At 43.2% G+C, this 19,457-nt stretch overlaps 1 protein-coding gene across 3 annotated transcripts in view; it reads left to right on the plus strand.

Moving 5' to 3' along the window:
• Positions 1 to 19,457, plus strand: part of FMN1 (formin 1) — a 430,195-nt gene that overhangs the window by 30,861 nt on the left and 379,877 nt on the right. The window contains exons 2-3 of one of the 3 annotated variants that reach the window (XM_043548088.1): positions 4,926 to 5,156; positions 5,850 to 7,232. The gene's annotated coding sequence lies outside the window, so the exon portion shown is untranslated. Of the gene's footprint in view, positions 1 to 4,925; positions 5,157 to 5,849; positions 7,233 to 9,260; positions 9,910 to 19,457 lie in introns of those variants that run through there. The other 2 variants (XM_043548089.1, XM_007069366.4) reach the window with 2 other exon arrangements.

The following is a 19,457-nucleotide window of genomic DNA, read 5'->3' on the forward strand; positions in this document are numbered from 1 at the left end:
GCAAACTGGATACAATTAACTTAGGCTTGAATAGAGACTGGGAGTGGATGGGTCATTACACAAAGTAAAACTATTTCCCCATGTTTATTCCCCCACACCATCCCCCACTGTTCCTCAGACGTTCTTGTCAACTGCTGGAAATGGCCCACCTTGATTATCACTACAAAAGGTTCCCTCTCCCCCCCACCGGTAATAGCTCACCTTAAGTGATCACTCTCGTTACAGTGTGCATGGTAACACCCATTGTTTCATGTTCTCTGTGTATATAAATCTCCCCACTGTATTTTCCACTGAATGCATCCGATGACGTGAGCTGTAGCTCACAAAATTTATGCTCAAATAAATTGGTTAGTCTCTAAGGTGCCACAAGTACTCCTTTTCTTTTTGCAAATACAGACTAACACGGCTGCTACTCTGAAACCTGTCATTAACTGAGCACTCTCCATCCTGGGTGCTGAATATGGGAGGGGTCCTGTGAGGAAAAAATAGTATGTGATCATGTAGCTAAAGACCATACCATAATGCATTTGTACAAGAGGGATAACTTCAGGTTACACAGGCAACCTTAATTCTAGCATTTCTTAACTTTTGAGTGCTTAATCTTGCAACCTTAATGTTCTTTTTAACATTGTTTTTATGTAATTTCCTAAGTGGTATTTTAAGCAAACTGAAAAAACAAATTCCATCATGTGATGTCTCGTTAACACTAATATCATTCATCAGCAGGGTTGAGACCTTTAGGTCCACTGCACAGAATGCTGCCACTTGAAATAACAATAGTAGGTTGTCATCCTCTTTGTGGAACAGCACGAGAGGAGGAAGAGACTTTTTCAGTTGGTTTCTCTGACAGTGGAGGAATTGTGAGACTCAAGAATCCTGAGTTGCATTCCAGGCTCTGGAGGAGAGTGTGCTGTAGTGATTACAGATTCTTTCTTCTAAGCTATGACCCTTTTCTATCCCATCCCCTCCAACCTGTCTTTGTCCCAATCCTGTCTCTCCTTACCCCTTGGCTCCTCAACCCAGTTCAAGTCTCCTTGTCTATCGAATCCCAATCTTCCCCTCCAGGTTTGCTGTCAAAGTCGCATCTCCCACTGTCTCCCTGTCATCCCATTGTCTGTCCCCGTCTCCCCCGGTTCCTCATCCTATTTGTGCCTCCCCTTCCCCTGACCCCTCCATTGGCTCCCAGTCTCCCTCCCTGGGCTCCTCCTCCAATCTCAGTCTTCCCACCACCTCTGCTCTCTCTTTGGCTCCTTATCCCATCCACTTTGTCCAGCCAGTCCCAGTTCTTTGTATGATCTCTCTCTCCTCCCCCACCCATTCATGAGTCACACCCCCAAAATCATGACTGTTTGTTAAATAATGATGTTTTGGTTTTGGTCTGTCCTTTGATTTTTGAGTTCTCCTTGATGACCCCCCAACGTGTGTGACAGTTATTGTAGCCAATACTCTCCGATTTATTAAATTGATTTTGGGCCCCCGCTGCAGGAGCTCTCACTTCCACATCTGCCTGCCCCTGTCAGTGTTGCCTCTACATCTGCTTAGCTCCCCTATCAATTCTGACCCCTTTCTCACAACTTCACCTCTGCTCCTCCTGGGCTCTTAACTGCCCCCTTCCCCCCCCCCGCAAGGTCTGGGGGTGGGGGTGGTGAAAGAGGCTGCACTGAGGTCCCGTTCTCACCATTCCAGGCTGGGATGCAGGGCAGCCCGAAGGGTTCTTTATCTACCTCTTCCCCTTACCAGGCCTGGTGTTGCAGGGGGAGAGAAGGGAGGCACAGAGCGTAGCTGTCCCATTACTCAAAGAAGTGCTTCTGCTCCCTCCTCCCTCCCCCCCCCCCCCCCAAGCTGCTGGGCTCGTTTTGCTCCCTCCTGTGAGAATGGTGTTTGCTTCTGGGGGATAGGGGAAGTGAGCTGCCTGCTTCCTGCAGCAGGCCTGACTGGCTACTCTTTCCCAAGAGACTGGCCAGTAGGGAAGGCAGCCATTCACAGTAGGTGCTTCTCCAGGCAGAGCTGAAATATGCAAGACAGCTGGAGCCACTCCTGCTATTGCAAGGCTGCTATCTTCCTCTCCCCTCCCACAGTTTGCAGTCTCAACCTCCTTGCCCAACCAGTTCCAGCTCCCATTCCCCCAAGCTGTCAGTCTCCCCCGCCTCCCTGCTACCACTCCTAGTCTTCCCTCCCACCCCCAACTCTGTCACAGTTTTCCTGCCCCCCTCTGGTCCCAGTCTTGCCAGACTCCTTTTCTCAATCTACTCCTTTCCCTACTTCCCTAGTCTGGCTCTTGTCCCCAATGCATTCAGATCAGATGGCTTCTTCCTCTATGCTGCCTGGGTGCCAAAAGGGAGGTCATGGGCAACACAAGAGAGATGGGCTCCTTCCTCTTATTTCTGAGACCTGGACCAGGCCCAGAGCATTACAGGGAAAGGCTTTTTTAGATATGGCTACACTGCAATAAAAAACCCACGGCACCAAGTCTCAGAGCTCGGTTCACTTGACTCAGGCTCGCAGGGCTCAGGCTGCAGGGCTTAAACTAGCAATGCAGGCATTTGGGCTTGAATTGGAACCCCGGGCTCTGGGACCCATTGTGCCAAGACTCCAGCCCAAGTCCAAATGTCTACACTGCGATCTTATAGACCTTCAGCCTAAGTCAGCCAGGGCTGTGCTCCAGCTCTTTTATTGCAGGGTAGACATAGTCTCTGACTCCGTTGCATATGTTATCTCTGTAGAGCAGAGTCTGGTCAGCACAAGAAACTTAGCTGTTAGACTCTTGCAATTCTCTACTTAGCATATGTAAACTGCAATTTTGCAAAGGCTTATAACTTGGCCACATTTGGGGGATGGCAAATCCCTGACACAAAGGCTACCACCTGCCACATTTGAAGGCTGTGCTCCAAAGCATGGGGCTCTAGGGAAAGGGTCTCAAGAACTTTTTTAACTTGGGCAAAACAATGTATTACCTACCCTAGTTCTTAGCACTGACTCAACCATTTTGGCTGAAATTTTTGGGGAAAAAATCAGACTGAGACAGACACCTAACGTGGAAAATATCAGCCCAAATGGTTAAAGTTTGGCAAAGTTATAAGCAGTCTTGTAATAGGAAGTATTGGACAACTTTAATACTAGGCATAGCCTGCAATAATGCCAAGCTAAATTCAATTTTGAAAAAACTACTCCAAATGTTTGCATATTGCATTTAATAATAGTCAGCCAGTTCCATTTCATAGTTTTCTTCTGCTTGGTGTCTTTGTTCATTTTGCTCTTTCTCTTAAGCTTATGCTGAAGTCACAGTGTCTCATTTGGGTTTTTTTATCTGCACTTAGTTTTGCTAGGTCCTGTGATAAGCTATGGTATTTTAGAGAGAACAGGATCACATGAATGTGTTGTAATATATTTATTTTTAGTAAGTATCAGTGAATAGAATTGCCTGTGTTTAGAGTTGTATAAATGTTCTACGTGGCTTATAAATGTCAATCTGCTGATCTCAAGCTCATATGATCAATTCACTAGGTGACCATATGGGTAGGTCATGAGACTGAATCATCCAGTATTATCCATCCTCTTCTCTACCTTCGGCATCTCCCAAACACATCCACATCCACAGTATTTAGTGCAGCCAGATGTGTAAACTCTTACATTTTGTCAAGATATAGCAGAAAGTGACCATTATTCAGAAATGTGAAAAAACTCAGAGGAAAGGATTGTTTAATGAAGAATAAGTAATTGATGGATTTAGTAGCTAACTTAGTGTTGTGTGGAAGTTTTAATGTTGAATGTATTTCCATCAATTTGTGAAATTAACTTTAGATTATAAATCTGTAGTTTTTTTCTTTTTTCCTGTAATATGTGGTGAGACAGGAGTGAGAAGCTGAGGTGGCCATCTTTGCTTTAGCAGATAGCTTGACTACTGAGCAAAGGAGCTATTAAGAGCAGAGGGATTAGAATAACAAGTAGACAGTTTTCCTAGCTGTAATTGTGTAGCTCACGCTTTCGCTGTGTGGAGCTCTGTCCCCCTCTCTGGGTATGGACTATACACATTGCTATAGTCCATACATAGCTTTGTCTGCTACATTTTGAGCTCTGGATTTGGGTTCTTTAGCTCAGGCAATAGCATCTTATGCTGTTCTATCCAGAGGTTCATGGTTCAATTCCAACTGACATGTCCATAGCCATCATATTACAATTGAATCATGGTTATTCAGCAATAACCACATAGGGATTATACAAATAGACATTTAGAACCAATCAGAGCTGCATAATTGGAGGGGGGAGTACAGTTAGGGATCAGTTACCTCAACAGCCTTGCACGCTAGCTGAGGACAATTCCATTCCAATAAAATGTTTGTTGGACAATTAATTCCTGTTAAATAATTTATCACTAGAAGGTAATTCTATTTTTCATAATCTACATCTTATTTACCACTCAGTTGGCAGGTGTAGCATTCGTACTAATGTGCTTTATATATATTTTACAGTTATCATTCTGAGCTTAACAGGGTTCTTAACAATTTATTATAATTCCAGTATTTCCAGCCCCAAGAATTCAAAAATTATGAGGGAGACCCCACCCCCCTTGAAATCATGAGACTTTTAATCTTTTTATTATGGTGGTTTTGGTTTGTGTGCATGCATAGGTGACAACTAGTGTTGTCCTAAATGTACTGAGTGATTCTGGCCCGCATGGCAGGAGCACTTGCAGGCTGCCAGATAGAGCAGAGCTTCCAGCTTTTCCCCCAAACCTCCGACTTCTACCTAATGACTTCTGTGTCTCCTGCCCGCTATCTGTCCATTCCGCAGCTCAGCAATTAATTATGCATCTCCAGCCCTCACATTAATTCTGTGTCCTTAGCCCACATTCTGCCTGTTCCCCCAGCCTCACTTTGCTTCTCCTACAGCTGAAGGGGTGATTCATCCTTCTCCCTCTATCTCAGAGTGTTGCCAGGATGGAAAGGGAAGAGGAACAGAGAGCACATCAATCCATTGTTGACAGGAGTGGGGGAGCCCTGAGCTTGGTTTTCTGCTCTTCCTCCTCCCCCCGCACCTAAAAAGTTCTCTGGCTCCTGAAAGGAGAGGGAAGAGCACTGTCTACCTCCTGCAACAGTCCAGATTGGCTGCTGTTCCCCAGGAGGTGGGAATGGAGGACGCACAGAGCTCCTGGCCTGGTGGGTGGTGGGGGAGATGCAGGAAATTCAGTCCCAGGCATGGGGTGAATGGGGGATCACACTAACTTCCTGTCATGGTGGGGGACACAGTTTCTGGCATGGGAATAGAAGAATGGATGACAATGGTAGGGGAAGGAGGGCATGGGGGGACCCCAGAGGCACTGAGATGGTGGTAAGGGAGACATGGGAGAAGGGAGCATCACAGAGCCCCTGCTGGAGAGTGTGGGGGAATGTACAGAGCGTGGGGCAAGAGGAAGGAGATGGGAGCCTTGCAGGGAGTCCCTGAAACAGAAGGGGATGGGAGCGTGGCACAGAAAGCTTGTGAGGGAGAATGGAGGAAGACACACGAGCTCCTGGTGTGTGAACTGTTCTTGGCCTGCAGAAGTAACAAAAGGTATGTTTATAGTGTGGTGTTAAAACCTCCCGTAGCAAATCTCAGAGCCCAGCTCTACAGCCTCGGGCTCATGCTCAGTGGCTAAAATCAGCTGTTCTGGATTGGGGTCTGTACCCTGGGGTTGAGGATGGGTTTCAGAGCCTGAGCCCAAAGGTCAACATAGCTGCTTTTAGTGTCGTAGCACAGGCCCCACAAATCTGAGTCTATAGACTCTGCTCTGAGTCTCACTGCCATGGGGTTTAAAACACAGTATAGACATACCCCAAATGTGTGACCTTCTTCTATTGTACCCTATACAGATGTGACAGATGAAGATTATACAGAATCTAAGCTCCCCCCCCCCCTTGGTGGTGGGGGAGAAGGAGGAGGAATTCTAGCTCTTCTGGTTGCAAAACTAACTTTCCAAATGTGAATCAAGTGTAAGCTGATGAAGTGATGATTTTCCGAGTTTGGAGACATCTTGAAGCAATGGCATTGGGAGATTTGAACTCCTCTATTCCCTATTAATTACACTGGCGTGTCAACTCTGCCCAGTGATGAGACTTGCATATGAACATTAGCTATTTAACTGCTGATTACTTTAGAATGGGGAAAGAGCATGGGGTGAGGGGGAGGATTGGGAGTTGCTGCAGGAAAGAAAGTGCAGAAGGAATGCAGGGGAAAACCATGAGGACAGAGAACAGGGAATGAAGAAAACAGGAGGATGGAGAGGGAAGGGAGGAGGTAGAAATAGCAGTGATCTTCCATTTCCTGATGGGAAAATGTGTTCATCAAAGTTCTGAACAAATAAAAACCCAGAGCTTATTTAGTAGATAAGGGCCATATCATCTATGTAAACCTCCCATTGACAGCAGTGGACATTCTTCTATGGGTTGAGGGGAGTATGGAATCCTAATTTTGTGTCTCAGTGCATGTCCCATAATTAAAAATGGGACTCAGCCCTCTCTAATGAAAGTTGGACATCCCTGCTGTAGTGGCTTGTAAGGGAGATAGAAAACTCTCTCTGCTAGGAGGGAAGATGCAGTATTTTGCAGAGCCACTGCCTTTCCACAGGTAGCTGTAAGGAGCGCTAGGACTCAAACTTGGGTCAGCAGACTAACCAGGTAACTAACACCTCCACACTGCCACTTGGCAGCAGCTGTAAATAGGTTGCTCCTGGCAACTTGCAGATCACAGTGGATGTACGCTATGGGAAATCCTGCCTGACAGACCTGATTTGGCAGCTTCCTGGGAGGCTCCTGAATGGTCCTTTGGCTCCATATAAGCCCACAGGCATACCAGGAAGTGCTCAGGTAGGCTGCCATGACTGACTCTGCTCCTGGCATCAACTTTGGCTCTGACTTGGATTCTGCCCCTTGCCCTGAATCTGGGATCCTGACCTTAGCCAAGAAATCTGACTTTGAGCTGCTCAAGCCCTGCCCTACAACCCTGAAAGTAGGATGGAGAGAAACTCAGTGGAAGAATAGTGGCTGTGAAAGGCGTCTGTGACAGGGGCATGCCCTTTTCTGCAATAACTGTGACTTTGAGTCCCTCCCTCACACCCTTTCTGGAACATCACGATACGCCCCCTCGGGGAAAGAGAAAAGAGTCCATGGTTGGACCACCCAAAATGGCTGGATTGGTGTGTGTATAATGTGTGCATATGGAGCATCTCGCTGAAGTCAAGAGTAACTTTTTGAAGGGTAAGTTGTATTGAAAAAAGTAAATCCCATGGTGTGTAAGCAAAACATATTTTCCCACCCTTGGAAAAATGTGTTGCTAGTCTTTATATTTCCCATAAATAAAGAGTTCTTTCTTGTCCTCCCTACACAGTACTCTACTCTGGTAGGTTTTGGTTAGAATGCTTCGAGTTACTTTTCCTGTCCCCTAGCACTTTTGCGTTTTAGACGTTACTTCTTGCTTTGGAGAACTAGTGTCAATGTGAAATTGTTTATGTATTGGGAGGGTGACAGAGCCACAGTTCACAAGACACTTTGCTCCTTTCCTTGCAGGAATATTACTATGTGTAAAGGGAGGCACTTATTTGTTCTCCTGCTATGAATCTCCAGTTGTAGGAACCTTTGCATACCCAGCTGAACTAAGCAATACAACCATACAATCACCCTGATTATTTCCACTGAATGGAGCCTGAAATTGTTCAGGAAATTCATCTTTGAGTGCTGCTGAGCTCTTCTTTGAGCAATAAGTACCACTATTTCCCATCTACAAACTAACAAAATAAAATTATAGTTCAGCTAAAAGTGAGTCTTAGTTCCTCAGATGGTAGCTCAACTGCCATATTAAATATATAATGAATGGTTTTCATATCTAACCTGGGTAGGAACTCTGCTGGTAGAAGACCTCAAACTTCAATGCGTCCTAAGAATGGGATACTTGCAGGAAATTTAAGTCAAGACACTTCCTTCTAAACTCTGCACTCGTTTTGTTTCATACAAATCTACAGTAGCTGTCTCTGTAGGGTAAATGAAGCAGCAGGCAGGTTGCATTTATCCCATGTCAAGATGAAAAGCTGATTACGCTGATGAGCACAGATGAAGCGGAAACCTCTCAGAGATTAGGTTTTGCTTTCCATGTGCCCTACATTGCAGGTTGACATAATTGTGTAATGTTGGTCATTTTACATGTACAGTCTTTCCTCTGTCTCCTTATCAGAGTGCAAATGCACCCACAAAGTGAAATTTCTATCAGCAAAGTGTAATAATTCATCTCCCTTTGAGAGAACACATTTTAAAAAGAAAACAACTAACTTTTCAAAGTACTTGGAACTGGTATATCTGTTTTCTGTTCTGTTCACAGTATTTGTTTCTGACTATGATGTGAAATAGTGATGTTATAGGTAAGGTAGTGCAAACTTGTAGGTTACTAGATGGGAGATGGCAAGTAAATCATGAGCAAACTATCAAGTTTCTACAACTTTAAGAATTATCTGCAGTGATGAAAAGAAGTTTAAAATGATCCAAAAAGATCTCAAGAATTTTAGGTAGAAGTAGCAAGTGAATGATTTTAATTATTATTAATCATTATTTACTTTAAGATTTAATTTTGTTTATGAAAGACCTGTCCTTCACATGTTAGAGCTGATTTTATCAACACCTGTTTATTGCAGGAAGTACTCCTATCCTTCATTAGGTTGTGGGCCTCTAGTGTTGGAGTCTTGTTAATGAATCTAAGCAGAACCACATGTGTAGCCACAAGAGATGCTACATTTTGCCTAAGCATGAGATGTTATTGTAAGGTGTTAACATTTACAAAGGTCTTCAAGCACGGCTGGAATCAAATGCCATTTTTCCTCCCAAATTGTACAATCACTATTAATATCTCACAGAAGGCTATATTAATTGCAGCTTTTAAATATTGTCTTTATAAATCATATGTGTAATAAAATAATAAGGGTCTTTTGCTTCTTCCCTGCTTTGCTCCAGAACTGAATGTTTCAATGAACAATATCAAAAAGATTTTTGGTAAGAAAATAAATTCTTTAGCCTCCACAAGCTCAGCTCCTCCATGGCCCATGTTTGAATTGAAGTAAAATAACTGTAGGGGCAGTTCTTGTAGCTTTGAGTGTTAGGAAGTGCCTGGGTTGCGCTTTTATATAGGAAGCAACTCAGAAGGCTGGGCGATGATTATCTTTTTGTCGATGATGTAAATTCCAAAGTGGAGCTTATTTCCCTAAAAGCCCTTTTTTCCCTTATAACAAATAATCCAGCTCCAGTTCGCCTTGATGCTGGGTTCGGGGGAGGACGATTTCATGGATGCTCCCGAGAGAGCAGCAAGACAGATATAGCCATCCTGAGAAGCCCAGACGTTGCAGGGGAATGTTTTCTGCCATGGGGATTTAACAGCAACCCACATGAGCAGTGACTTTCACAGGACCAGAAAATACCCCCAAACACACACGCGTTTGCTGGCAAGGGGGTGGGGCAGGGAAGGGAATGGGTGGTGATGGATGGATAGTCCCTGGGGGGCAGAGAGCCACTGAAAGCTAGCTGGGGGGGGGGGGGAGGTTGCTCCTCTGCTCCCTTGCTTCGGGGATTTTGGCTGCTGCTGTCGCCCGGGCCCCATCCGCTGCTGCGCCGCTTGGCTCCCGCGTCAAGCCAGGAGCTCGAGGCAGCTGCCCTGGCACCGGCACAGCCCCTCTCTGTGGAGCTGCCCCGCGCGGGCTCCTTTGCTGCGAATGAGCCCGGCAGGCGAGACGGGGCAGGCTGTAAATGCCAGGCGGCGGCAGTGGTCACCCTGAGGAGGAGGAGAGGAGCGGGATTAGCGCGCGGGCAGCCGCCGCCGCAGCAACGGGACTGGGCAGCGCCTCTCTGCACCTGCAGGAGCAGCAGCAGCCGAGCCGAGGACTGCGCGTCTTCCAAGGTAACAACCCTTCGTCCGTCTGTCTGTCTGCCTGCTCCGCTCTGTCCCTCAGCTTCCCGGCAGTGTCTCCGCTCGCCGGAAAGAAACTTGGGATTTATTCGCAGTCACCCCGCGAGTGCAGAACACAAGGGGGAGAGAAAATCTTTATTGCCAGCTCTCTCCTCCTGCTGCTGCTGCGGCTGCTTTATAAATAGCTCCTGGGCAGAGGCAGAAGCGGGGATCTCTCTCTTGCCTTTATTAGTTTCCCTTGCAGCCCTGTTAGTTCTCCCCACCTCCTACCAGCTGTATTAAGGCAAGATGTCGCTGGGTTATTTTTGTTTGTTTCTGAAAACTGTCAGAATTGTGTGCGGTCCCTTCCCTCTTCTCCTGCTGCAAGACGGATGCAGCAAGGCTTGGACTGGGGGGTGGTTACAAGTTCCCCCTATAGCGGGCTTTGATGGATGCAAATCCCTTCCTGCACTGGGGGGGGTGACTAGAAGGCACATGATTAATGTTTACAGCGTTCAAACAATCTGTCTTCCTCAATGTGTAGAGTTTGGGAGGAACCACCGTAGAAAATAGGAGACTGCTCAACTCTATCCTGTGTAAGGTTATATACAAAGTCCTGGTGTACTGTATATACTTTCCCATAACTTTGTTTTCTCTGATTTTTTTAAATTAAGAGGCCCAACCCCTCCACCCCAGAAGAAACTGTGTGTATCAACAATTTATTGGCAAAACATTATCATTGCTCTACCCTGGGGTCTTCCTAACACACACATGTCAAAGGCTATGTGTATGCAGGTAATTAAAATAGATTATCCTTTCTGAGGCACGCTATTATATCAGTTGAGACATTGTTCAAGTGGCCAGATCATTGGTCTGGGACCAGAAATACCCAAGTTCTGAATCCTAGTTCTGCTGCTGTGTCATTATATGGCTTTGTGCAATTGATTTAGGCTGGCTCTTCATCTGTGAAGCCTGTGTGTGTGTTGGGGAGTAACAATATTTCCTGGCTTTCTAGGACCTCTTTAAAGATGAACTAATGAAAAACAATAGTTTAGTCAACAAACAGTGGGGAAAAAATGATCCAAATCCTATCTAATATTACTGAGCATCATAAAGCGTCCATTATCTGATTGTGCATAGAACACTTTGAGAAGTGCTATGCATGTGCTAAGTATTAATGGTAATTGTATAATAATACATGAACAAGTCTTATTTGTAGAACTATATCAATAACACAAGCAAGTATAAAAATTAAGTTAAACAGATGTAACTTTCTGAAATTTTTTATCTTTCAGGCAGAAATAATCCTAATTTGGCCTCTGCTTGGAGATGAATTTATTTGTTTTGGCAAGTTTCAGCAGAAACTGTTCAGCCATTTTTGATTAGAGGGGAAAATGGGAGGGAGGCAGAAGTGTCAGTGTTTCATTATTAGAAAATAAAAAACTACTACTTTCTTTCTTTCTTTGTAACAGCTTTCCAACCGAAATGTCTGGGGCTAGGAAGTCGATATTTGATATGAAATTGGCCCTTTTTGAGAAGTACCTTCTAAGGTTCCAGTGAAAATTCCTTTTGACTTGACTGAGATATGCCCCCTTGAAAATCAGGTTCTCTGCACTTGGAATACATTTTTTCACAAAGCTTGTAAAGTGCACAGCTATGTGTGCATATCTACGTTAATTGCATAGTGAGAAGTTAGCAGTTGGCATAGGGTTTCTTAACACTTTTGGAAAGTATGTTGGGATGGAGGCATACAAACATGGATAAAAGTAAAATATTTCTGTGAACATTATGCCCCCACATTTAGTCAAACATTTGAAAGAAAAATGAGAATATCCTAGAAACACTTCTCAGCTGAACAATTCAAAAAGAAACACAGCATATAAATGACTTATTGTCCTAATACAGAGCTTTATCTCAGGTCCTTCCCTTCCCTTTTACAAGGTGTGCAGGAGCCCTGGCAGTCCCTGTGCACTCAGGGTATGTCTACACTACGAAATTAGGTCGAATTTATAGAAGTCGGTTTTTTAGAAATCGTTTTTATATATTCGAGTGTGTGTGTCCCCACAGAAAATGCTCTAAGTGCATTAAGTGCATTAACTCGGCGTAGTGCTTCCACAGTACTGAGGCAAGCGTCGACTTCCGGAGTGTTGCACTGTGGGTAGCTATCCCACAGTTCCCGCAGTCTTCGGAAATGAGATTCAAAAATTCGCGGTTCTTTTCCTGTCTACCTGGCCAGTGCATCTGAGTTGAAAGCGCTGTCCAGAGCGGTCACAATGGAGCACTCTGGGATAGCTACCGGAGGCCAATACCGTCGAATTGTGTCCACAGTACCCCAAATTCGACCCGGCAAGGCCGATTTAAGCACTAATCCACTTGTCAGGGGTGGAGTAAGGAAATCGATTTTAAGAGCCCTTTAAGTTGAAAAAAAGGGCTTCATCGTGTGGATGGGTGCAGGTTTACATCGATTTAACGCTGCTAAATTCACCCTAAAGTCCTAGTGTAGACCAGGGCTAAGACTAGTAGGGTTCACAGAAAGGAACCCAACTCTTTAGAAGTTTCACAACGAGATGAGGCCCACAAGGGAGAGTGGATAAATGTCAAAGATAATGACTTGCTCAGATATATTAGCTTTACTGAAATAAATTAATAACAATGTCAACTCTTACTAAACTAAACAACAAGTGTAAACTCTTACTAAAAAATTACGGAACCATTTAATATTACAAAGATATGGGAAAGCTGATCAGATTGACACACAGAATGAGAATGCTGATGCATTGTTTTGTGTCATCAACTAGGCAAAGAATGACAGTTCCGGCAGCCCCAATGGCAAAGAACACTTCAACCTTTCCAATATTGTTACTGAATACATGTAAATGTAAAGGGTTAATATAATCTCAGGTCTTTAATGAGGAAATCTTTTCTAAATTCTGAAGTTACTTATGTGCATAAGTGTTTATAGGATCAGAACCCCAGACTGTGAAGTAACATTGTAATAAACCCCAATCCTTTTTTTAATTTAAGGTTCTAAGATGAGCCATCTTTCTGACTTAAAGAAAATGTATTTAGTATGCAGTATTTATGTAAGGGGTGAGTAGAAAAACATTCCTATTGTTATATGTACTTCTAGTACTACCTCTTCCAAGAATTACTTTCTCACCCCCCTCCCCCAGCACTTTCACAAATGTGTTTGTTAGCTTTAATCCTGCTTCATCCATTTTGGCAGGAACTGGTATACATGGAAGAGCATTCTTCTGTTGAATGAACTAAGCTCTGATCTTATGACTTGTATGTATATGACCACACTTAATTACATAACTTGTGTTTGTAGACTATATTCTACTGACTTTTTTTTTGTTACTTTGATAAGCAGTGAAATAAAAGGGTCAAAGATCTTTTTAAAAGGAAATAGGGAATCCTTTTGCCTGTGTCATGCAGCTATCAGAGTGCTATAATGTGCTTATGTTTTGTGGACTTGGTAACTGGAGTATGAGCACTAAGTACAATTATATTAGGATTGCATCAATGTACTTATTCCTTTATTCCCACTTCACTTGCTGTTTTCCGCTACTCATCATTGCTTTTTATAGCTGGCATTTGCTGGTGATGGCTGACAGGCTTACTGTACTTTCATGTTTCTTCACTGAGTTGTTTAGGGATAAGCATAATCTAGGGGCTGGTATGTCATTTTAATGACACACTTTGGAATGCTATTGTCCCTCCATACCAAGCAAACATAACCAGGAAACTCTATACTTACTAGTACTATTATTCCTGATCAGGTGAACAACTTAGGGCCCTACCCTGCCCAGCTTTCTTCTACAACAGCAGATCTTACAGCTCTCTGTAGCCGGAGATGGTAGCTAGATCCCCTCAGAGTAACATTCCCTCAGAGTAGATCCCCTCAGAGTAACATTCTTCCCTCGCTTTGAGAGGTGGTCAGAAAATTCTGGAAGTGAACCACTGGCTAGGTAAGTGGTATAAAGTAGAGGGGTTTGATTTTGTCGAACACTGGTCCACCATCCATGGGGAGAGGGGGCTGAACAGTTTGGATGGCTCCATCTCAATAAAAGGGAAACCAATCTTCCTGGGCACAGGTTGACAAGTCAGGATGGCATTGAATTAATAACAAAAGGGGAGGGCAAAAAGAAGGAACAAATGAAGGAACAAATTGCTGATGCTCTCATACTAGAAGTTTGAGAAACAAACAAGAGAAATTGCTCATTTATGAGCATAAATTCGACTTAGTTGGCTTTACTGAAACCTGAATTTCCACTACATGCATCCGACGAAGTGGGTATTCACCCACGAAAGCTTATGCTCCAATACGTCTGATAGTCTATAAGGTGCCACAGGACTCTTTGCTGCTTTTACAGATCCAGACTAACACGGCTATCCCTCTGATACTTCAAAATAGTTTATAACCTATTTAGGAATGACCAAGTGAGCAAACAGGGAGAGGGAGTGGCACTCTGTCAGAAATAACATTACCTGTTTCTGAGTCACTGATACCTTGTAAGAAAATGATCTTGAATGCTTATGGATCAATAACCGGATGGGGTGTTAGTTGGTGTCTGCTGCTGACTGCCAAATCATACTAGAAGACAGGATGGCCAGCTCCTTAAGCAACTTATCTATGTTGTGTAGGAAAAAAGCTGTTTGATTGTAGGAGACTTCAATCTGAGTGACCTATGCTGGAGGTTTTATATTGCCAGTACTAAAACATCTTTGGAATTTCTAAATATTATAGATGACCATTTCCTAACTTAAGAAGCATTGCATCCAACATGAGGGAATTCTGTATATTAGACCTCATCTTGACAGATAAAGAGGAATTGATCACAGAACTAAAAATTAGTGGTAACTTATGTACAAGTGATCATGAGTTAACCATGTTTATTATGTACAAATAGAATAAAGCCCAACACAGTAATATATATATATATAGTTGGTGCTTTAAAGCCTAGTTTTCAAAGCCAAAAACTCTTATGAGCCAAATCAGTTGGGAGAAAGAATTTAAACAGAAAAATTGTGAATGATTGGGAATTGTTAAAGCATTTTACTCAATGCTACAATCAAGAAAGAAGGCCACACTACTTTAAAAAACAACCTGCCTTAGAGGTGAAATAGTCATCTTAAAAAAAAATGAAGGGGGATGGGAAGTTGGTAGTAATTAATATAAAGTAGAAGCTAGAAATTGTAGAAAATTAATAAGGGATGCAAAAGGACACAAAGAGTATGGCTGTTCTTATGTTCTAACAATAGTATTGGTCAATTACTAGAGGAAATAATAATAATAACATCAATAAGAATGCAGAAAAGGCTGCCATGTTCGATAAATATTCTTGTTCTGTGGTTACGAAAAAAACCCAGATGTGGTCAAATCATATAATGAAATAGTTTACATTACAATAGTAACTCAAAGGGATGTCAAACAACAGCTCCTAAAGTTAGACATTTAAGAATCAGTACGTCTGGATAATTTACATTCAAGAATTTTTAAAAGAGCTGGCCAAGGAGCTTGCTGGGGTTGCTGTTCAATAACTCTAGGAACACATGGGAAGTTTCAGAAGATTAGAAGAAAACTAATATTGTGGTAATATATTAAAAGGGTAAACAGGATGACCTAGGTAATTATAGACCTGCCAGCATGACACTGATTTCGGGCAAAATAATAGAATGGCTGATATGGTGCTCAATTAATAAAGAATTGAAGGAAGGTAATATAATACCAATCAACATGGGTTTATGGAAAATGGATCCTGCCAAATGAACTGGATATCTTTTTTATGAAATTAAAAGTTTGGTTAAGGTAATAGTGTTGGTAAAATATACGTATAGATTTCTGTAAGTTGACCAGAAATGGCAAATAAAATAACCAGTCAGAAGTACACAGTTCTCTAAAAAAGGACTAAAAAAACCTCCCAGATGGGATACTACAGTTTTACACTGTTTTCTCTGCTAGCAGTGTCAGATTTTTATTCACTTTGTTTTGTTTTGTTTTGTTTTACTTTTGTTGATAACACAGTCATTCTGTCAGGAGACAAAGGATTATATTTGAGACATGGATAGAGGCCTGTACAAGCTGTTGCAGTAGGGCTAATTCAACTTTTATCTTGTTTGTGTTACTTGCAATATCAGCTGAATAGTAACTAGTATATCTTTTCTAAATAAGACCTCCATACCCAGAGGCAAAAATGTTTCTTCTTGCCTGTAATTAATTTTTGCCTCAATTTGTAAGGTCAGCTGAATATTGTCCACATGCTCCTCTTGTGCATGTACCCAGCGATGACTATACATTTTGCATTTCAAAGCCTCTTACAATTGTGAGCATTTGGCTTATGTATTGAAGGGGAATTTATACTTCATAGTTGTTTTTAAACTCCCTTTGATTAGAGCATATTTATTGCCCTAGATCATAAACAGCAAAGCACAGAATATCCATTTAATACTGTTGTTGAGAAACAAATCCCACATTCATTTTAAAATGGATTAAATAATCATAACATCAGTTTCATTTCCAGATTTTTGAAAAATACTCCCTTCTAGCCTAGAGGCATTTCAAGCATTTTGAAACTTTTAACAGTTTCAGCATATGGTCAGCACACGGACTGGTTGCCAGGAACTCCCAAGTTCTAATATTGTCTTTGACACTAAATCCCTTGTGATCTTGGGCATGTTCCTCAGTCTTTGTTCCTTAGTTATCCCACAAGCAAAACAGGGATAAATGCAGCTAGGGATGGCATGAGGATGAATTTAATGTTTGTCAAGGATTTTAAATCAGTCAAAGCAAGGTGGAAAGCACCCTGCCCCTTGCAGCAGAATGCAATTGTATAGTAGGGCTACAAGGGTAGCCTCACTCCAGGGGGTGCTGCAGTACCAATTAGCTGGGGACATGGCATCTTTAAAGAGAGAGGGTCTTACTGGTCAGTTCGTGGACTTGCAACAAGGCCTTAGATTAGTTAGCTGGGGTTTTCAGCAGCCGCCAGAAGTGGGCCTCTCATTGCTTCATCTGCAGTCCTGCAAAAGAAACTTTATAATGAAATTTTTCCAGATATTCAGTCTAAATATTATAGGCAGAGCTGGTACTTTCCATTATAACAATGTTTTTAATTGCACAGAACTTGACATTTTCCATGCCTGGTGTGTCGCAAGCTGAATTTTTTGGGGAAAAAATGTTTAGACTGTGTTAGAAAATTCTTAAAACCATTTTGTTGACCCCTTGATGGTATCAGGAATGTGCCTTTTGCTATCCCTGCGAAAATCCACCCACATTTGGCCAAGTTATTAGCCTGTGAAAATTAGCAGCTACGTTCTCTGAACATATTGCCTATACTGGGTATATTGCAGCCCATGGTACAGGAGTGAAGCAGAACTTTAGCTGCAATTGCTCCTCTTGGCAGCCAGGGGTTGTTATGGTGCTGGGAACAGAAACTGAGAGCAGAGAGACTGCCTCACCTGAGCTCTCAATGCTGCTCCTGCTAGTGCCCGGGCTGGCAGATGGAGAAGGAAAAAACCTGACTGGAATATAGGGTTGGGGGGGGTATGGTAGCAGCTGGGCTAGGGGTGCCTGAGAGGGAGACTGAGAAGGGACTGGAACAAAGGGGATTGGTGGGATGTGGGCAGGGGAGAGCATGTGATGGGACTCTGAGAAAAGGTTGTGTGGGGAGCGCTGGGATTGAGAGGAGAAGCTGTGGGAACATGAACTGGGATGTGAAGTTGAGGTGGGTGAAGGAGGGAGTGGGATGATGTGGGACTGGGAGGCTAGTGGTGCACTTGGTAAATTAACAAATCTCTTGCAGTGAATTGAGATTAATATGATGGTCTACACATAAACATTTTATGGGCATATCTATGTCAGTTTGGGGTGTGAAATTTATTTATTTATTTATTTATTTTGCCAACATAGCTATGCTGGTAAAAGCCCTAGTGTAGATGCAGTTACAGTGGTCTAAAAGTGCTTATGTCAGTGTGTCATTGAATCAGAATAAACTGTGCCAGCATAAGTACTTCTATAACAATATAACTCTGCCTACACTAGCGGTGCTTTGCCAGTTTGCATAACTAAATGTAAACAATGCCTTAAATAACAAAGCCTACTAGTAAAAATCTTGTTGTGTACTTCCAAAGTATTTTGTGGGTAAATATGTCCCCAGCAGTCTCCTTCCTAACACTGCATTAAAGACCCAACTTCCCAGAAAAAGAAACTCCCCCATGACCAGGAGTGAATTAGGGGCAGAATGGGCCCACCAGAAGTGGTGGAACTGCTCTGAGGCAATAAGCCACAAGTGGTATTCCTGGCAACACCTGGAACTGGAGCCTCACCAAACACCTCTCAGGGGCAACATATAAAGGCTCAAACCAAAGGGAGAAAGGACTTCTCATCCGGAAGCAGCAGCATGCCTTGGCATCCCTCTGACCTCTATGGACCCAATCTCTGAGAATAGGGGAAAGGGAGTCTGTACAAAGGGAAATCTAAGGATAAAGTGCTGACGAAGGATAACGGGTCATGTGAGAGAACATGGAAGGAAACGTTTGGGACACTAGGAGAGGGGAAGAATGAAGGCTGAACTGCAAATCTAAACTGGAATTTGAGAGTTACAGTAATGGGGAAAAAGGAAAAACTGGGTATCCTTTCTCAGTTCCTGTGGGTATGTTATCTGTCTAGAGGCTCATCATGCAAACAGGACCCTTGCTCTTGCAGAGAATCTCATGTGAAGTCAACAGAGCTGAATGTGGGAGTAAGTTTCTGCCCCTGGAGATCAGTTTGCAGAATTGAGCCGTTCAGTTCAAAGCATTTTGTGTGTCTGTAAACTGCCTAAAATACTTTTGCAGGGCTGCAGTAAATACCATTCTACTGTTAACACAGGCAACATTGGTGAGCATCCCATCTGACAATGAGGCCAGCAAAATTGAGGAGAACATCATTAGTTACTTCAGACTCTGTATTTGAGAGCCTTGATATCACCTGGACTGGCTGCTAACAGAAGGGACATGTATGATGAGCCCTCCCAGAGTGACTGTTGGAATGTTTTGCCCTCCTGTACAGGAGCCTCGAGTGCTTGATGTGTTCCCGGCACCAGGCTGAAGTCTGCTTAATGCCCATCTACTCTTGCTTCTGAAATATCCCAGGAGAGGTGAATGTTCCTGCTGCTCTGGGATGTGTCATGGAGGATGGTATACTCCCACCACACATGGATCAACCCACTGGTATGGTCACTGAGCCAGGGAGCTGGTCTCAGAGCAGGATCCACGTTCACTCATATTGGTCAAAAGAGTGGTGCAAAACTGTACTGATGTAATCAGTGCAGCTTGGTACTACTGGTGAAAACAGGGAGACAGGGACCTTTATTAATTGAATAAGGGTCAGGAAGAAAAGGGTTTAGTGCACTCGAACTGTGGGGGTGGAGGCCTATTGAAACTTGAGACCTGGTACACACCCCTTACTCCCATCCACACCACAAACTGGCACAGGTATAAAGCTGTGCCATAGCCTGAGGCATGTATCGCTGCAGATGAAATTTTTGGATGGCACATTAAGAAACAAAGCAAAATTTGTT

The sequence above is a fragment of the Chelonia mydas genome, chromosome 6, assembly GCF_015237465.2.
Source record: "Chelonia mydas isolate rCheMyd1 chromosome 6, rCheMyd1.pri.v2, whole genome shotgun sequence".
In the NCBI taxonomy this organism is placed as follows: domain Eukaryota; kingdom Metazoa; phylum Chordata; order Testudines; family Cheloniidae; genus Chelonia; species Chelonia mydas.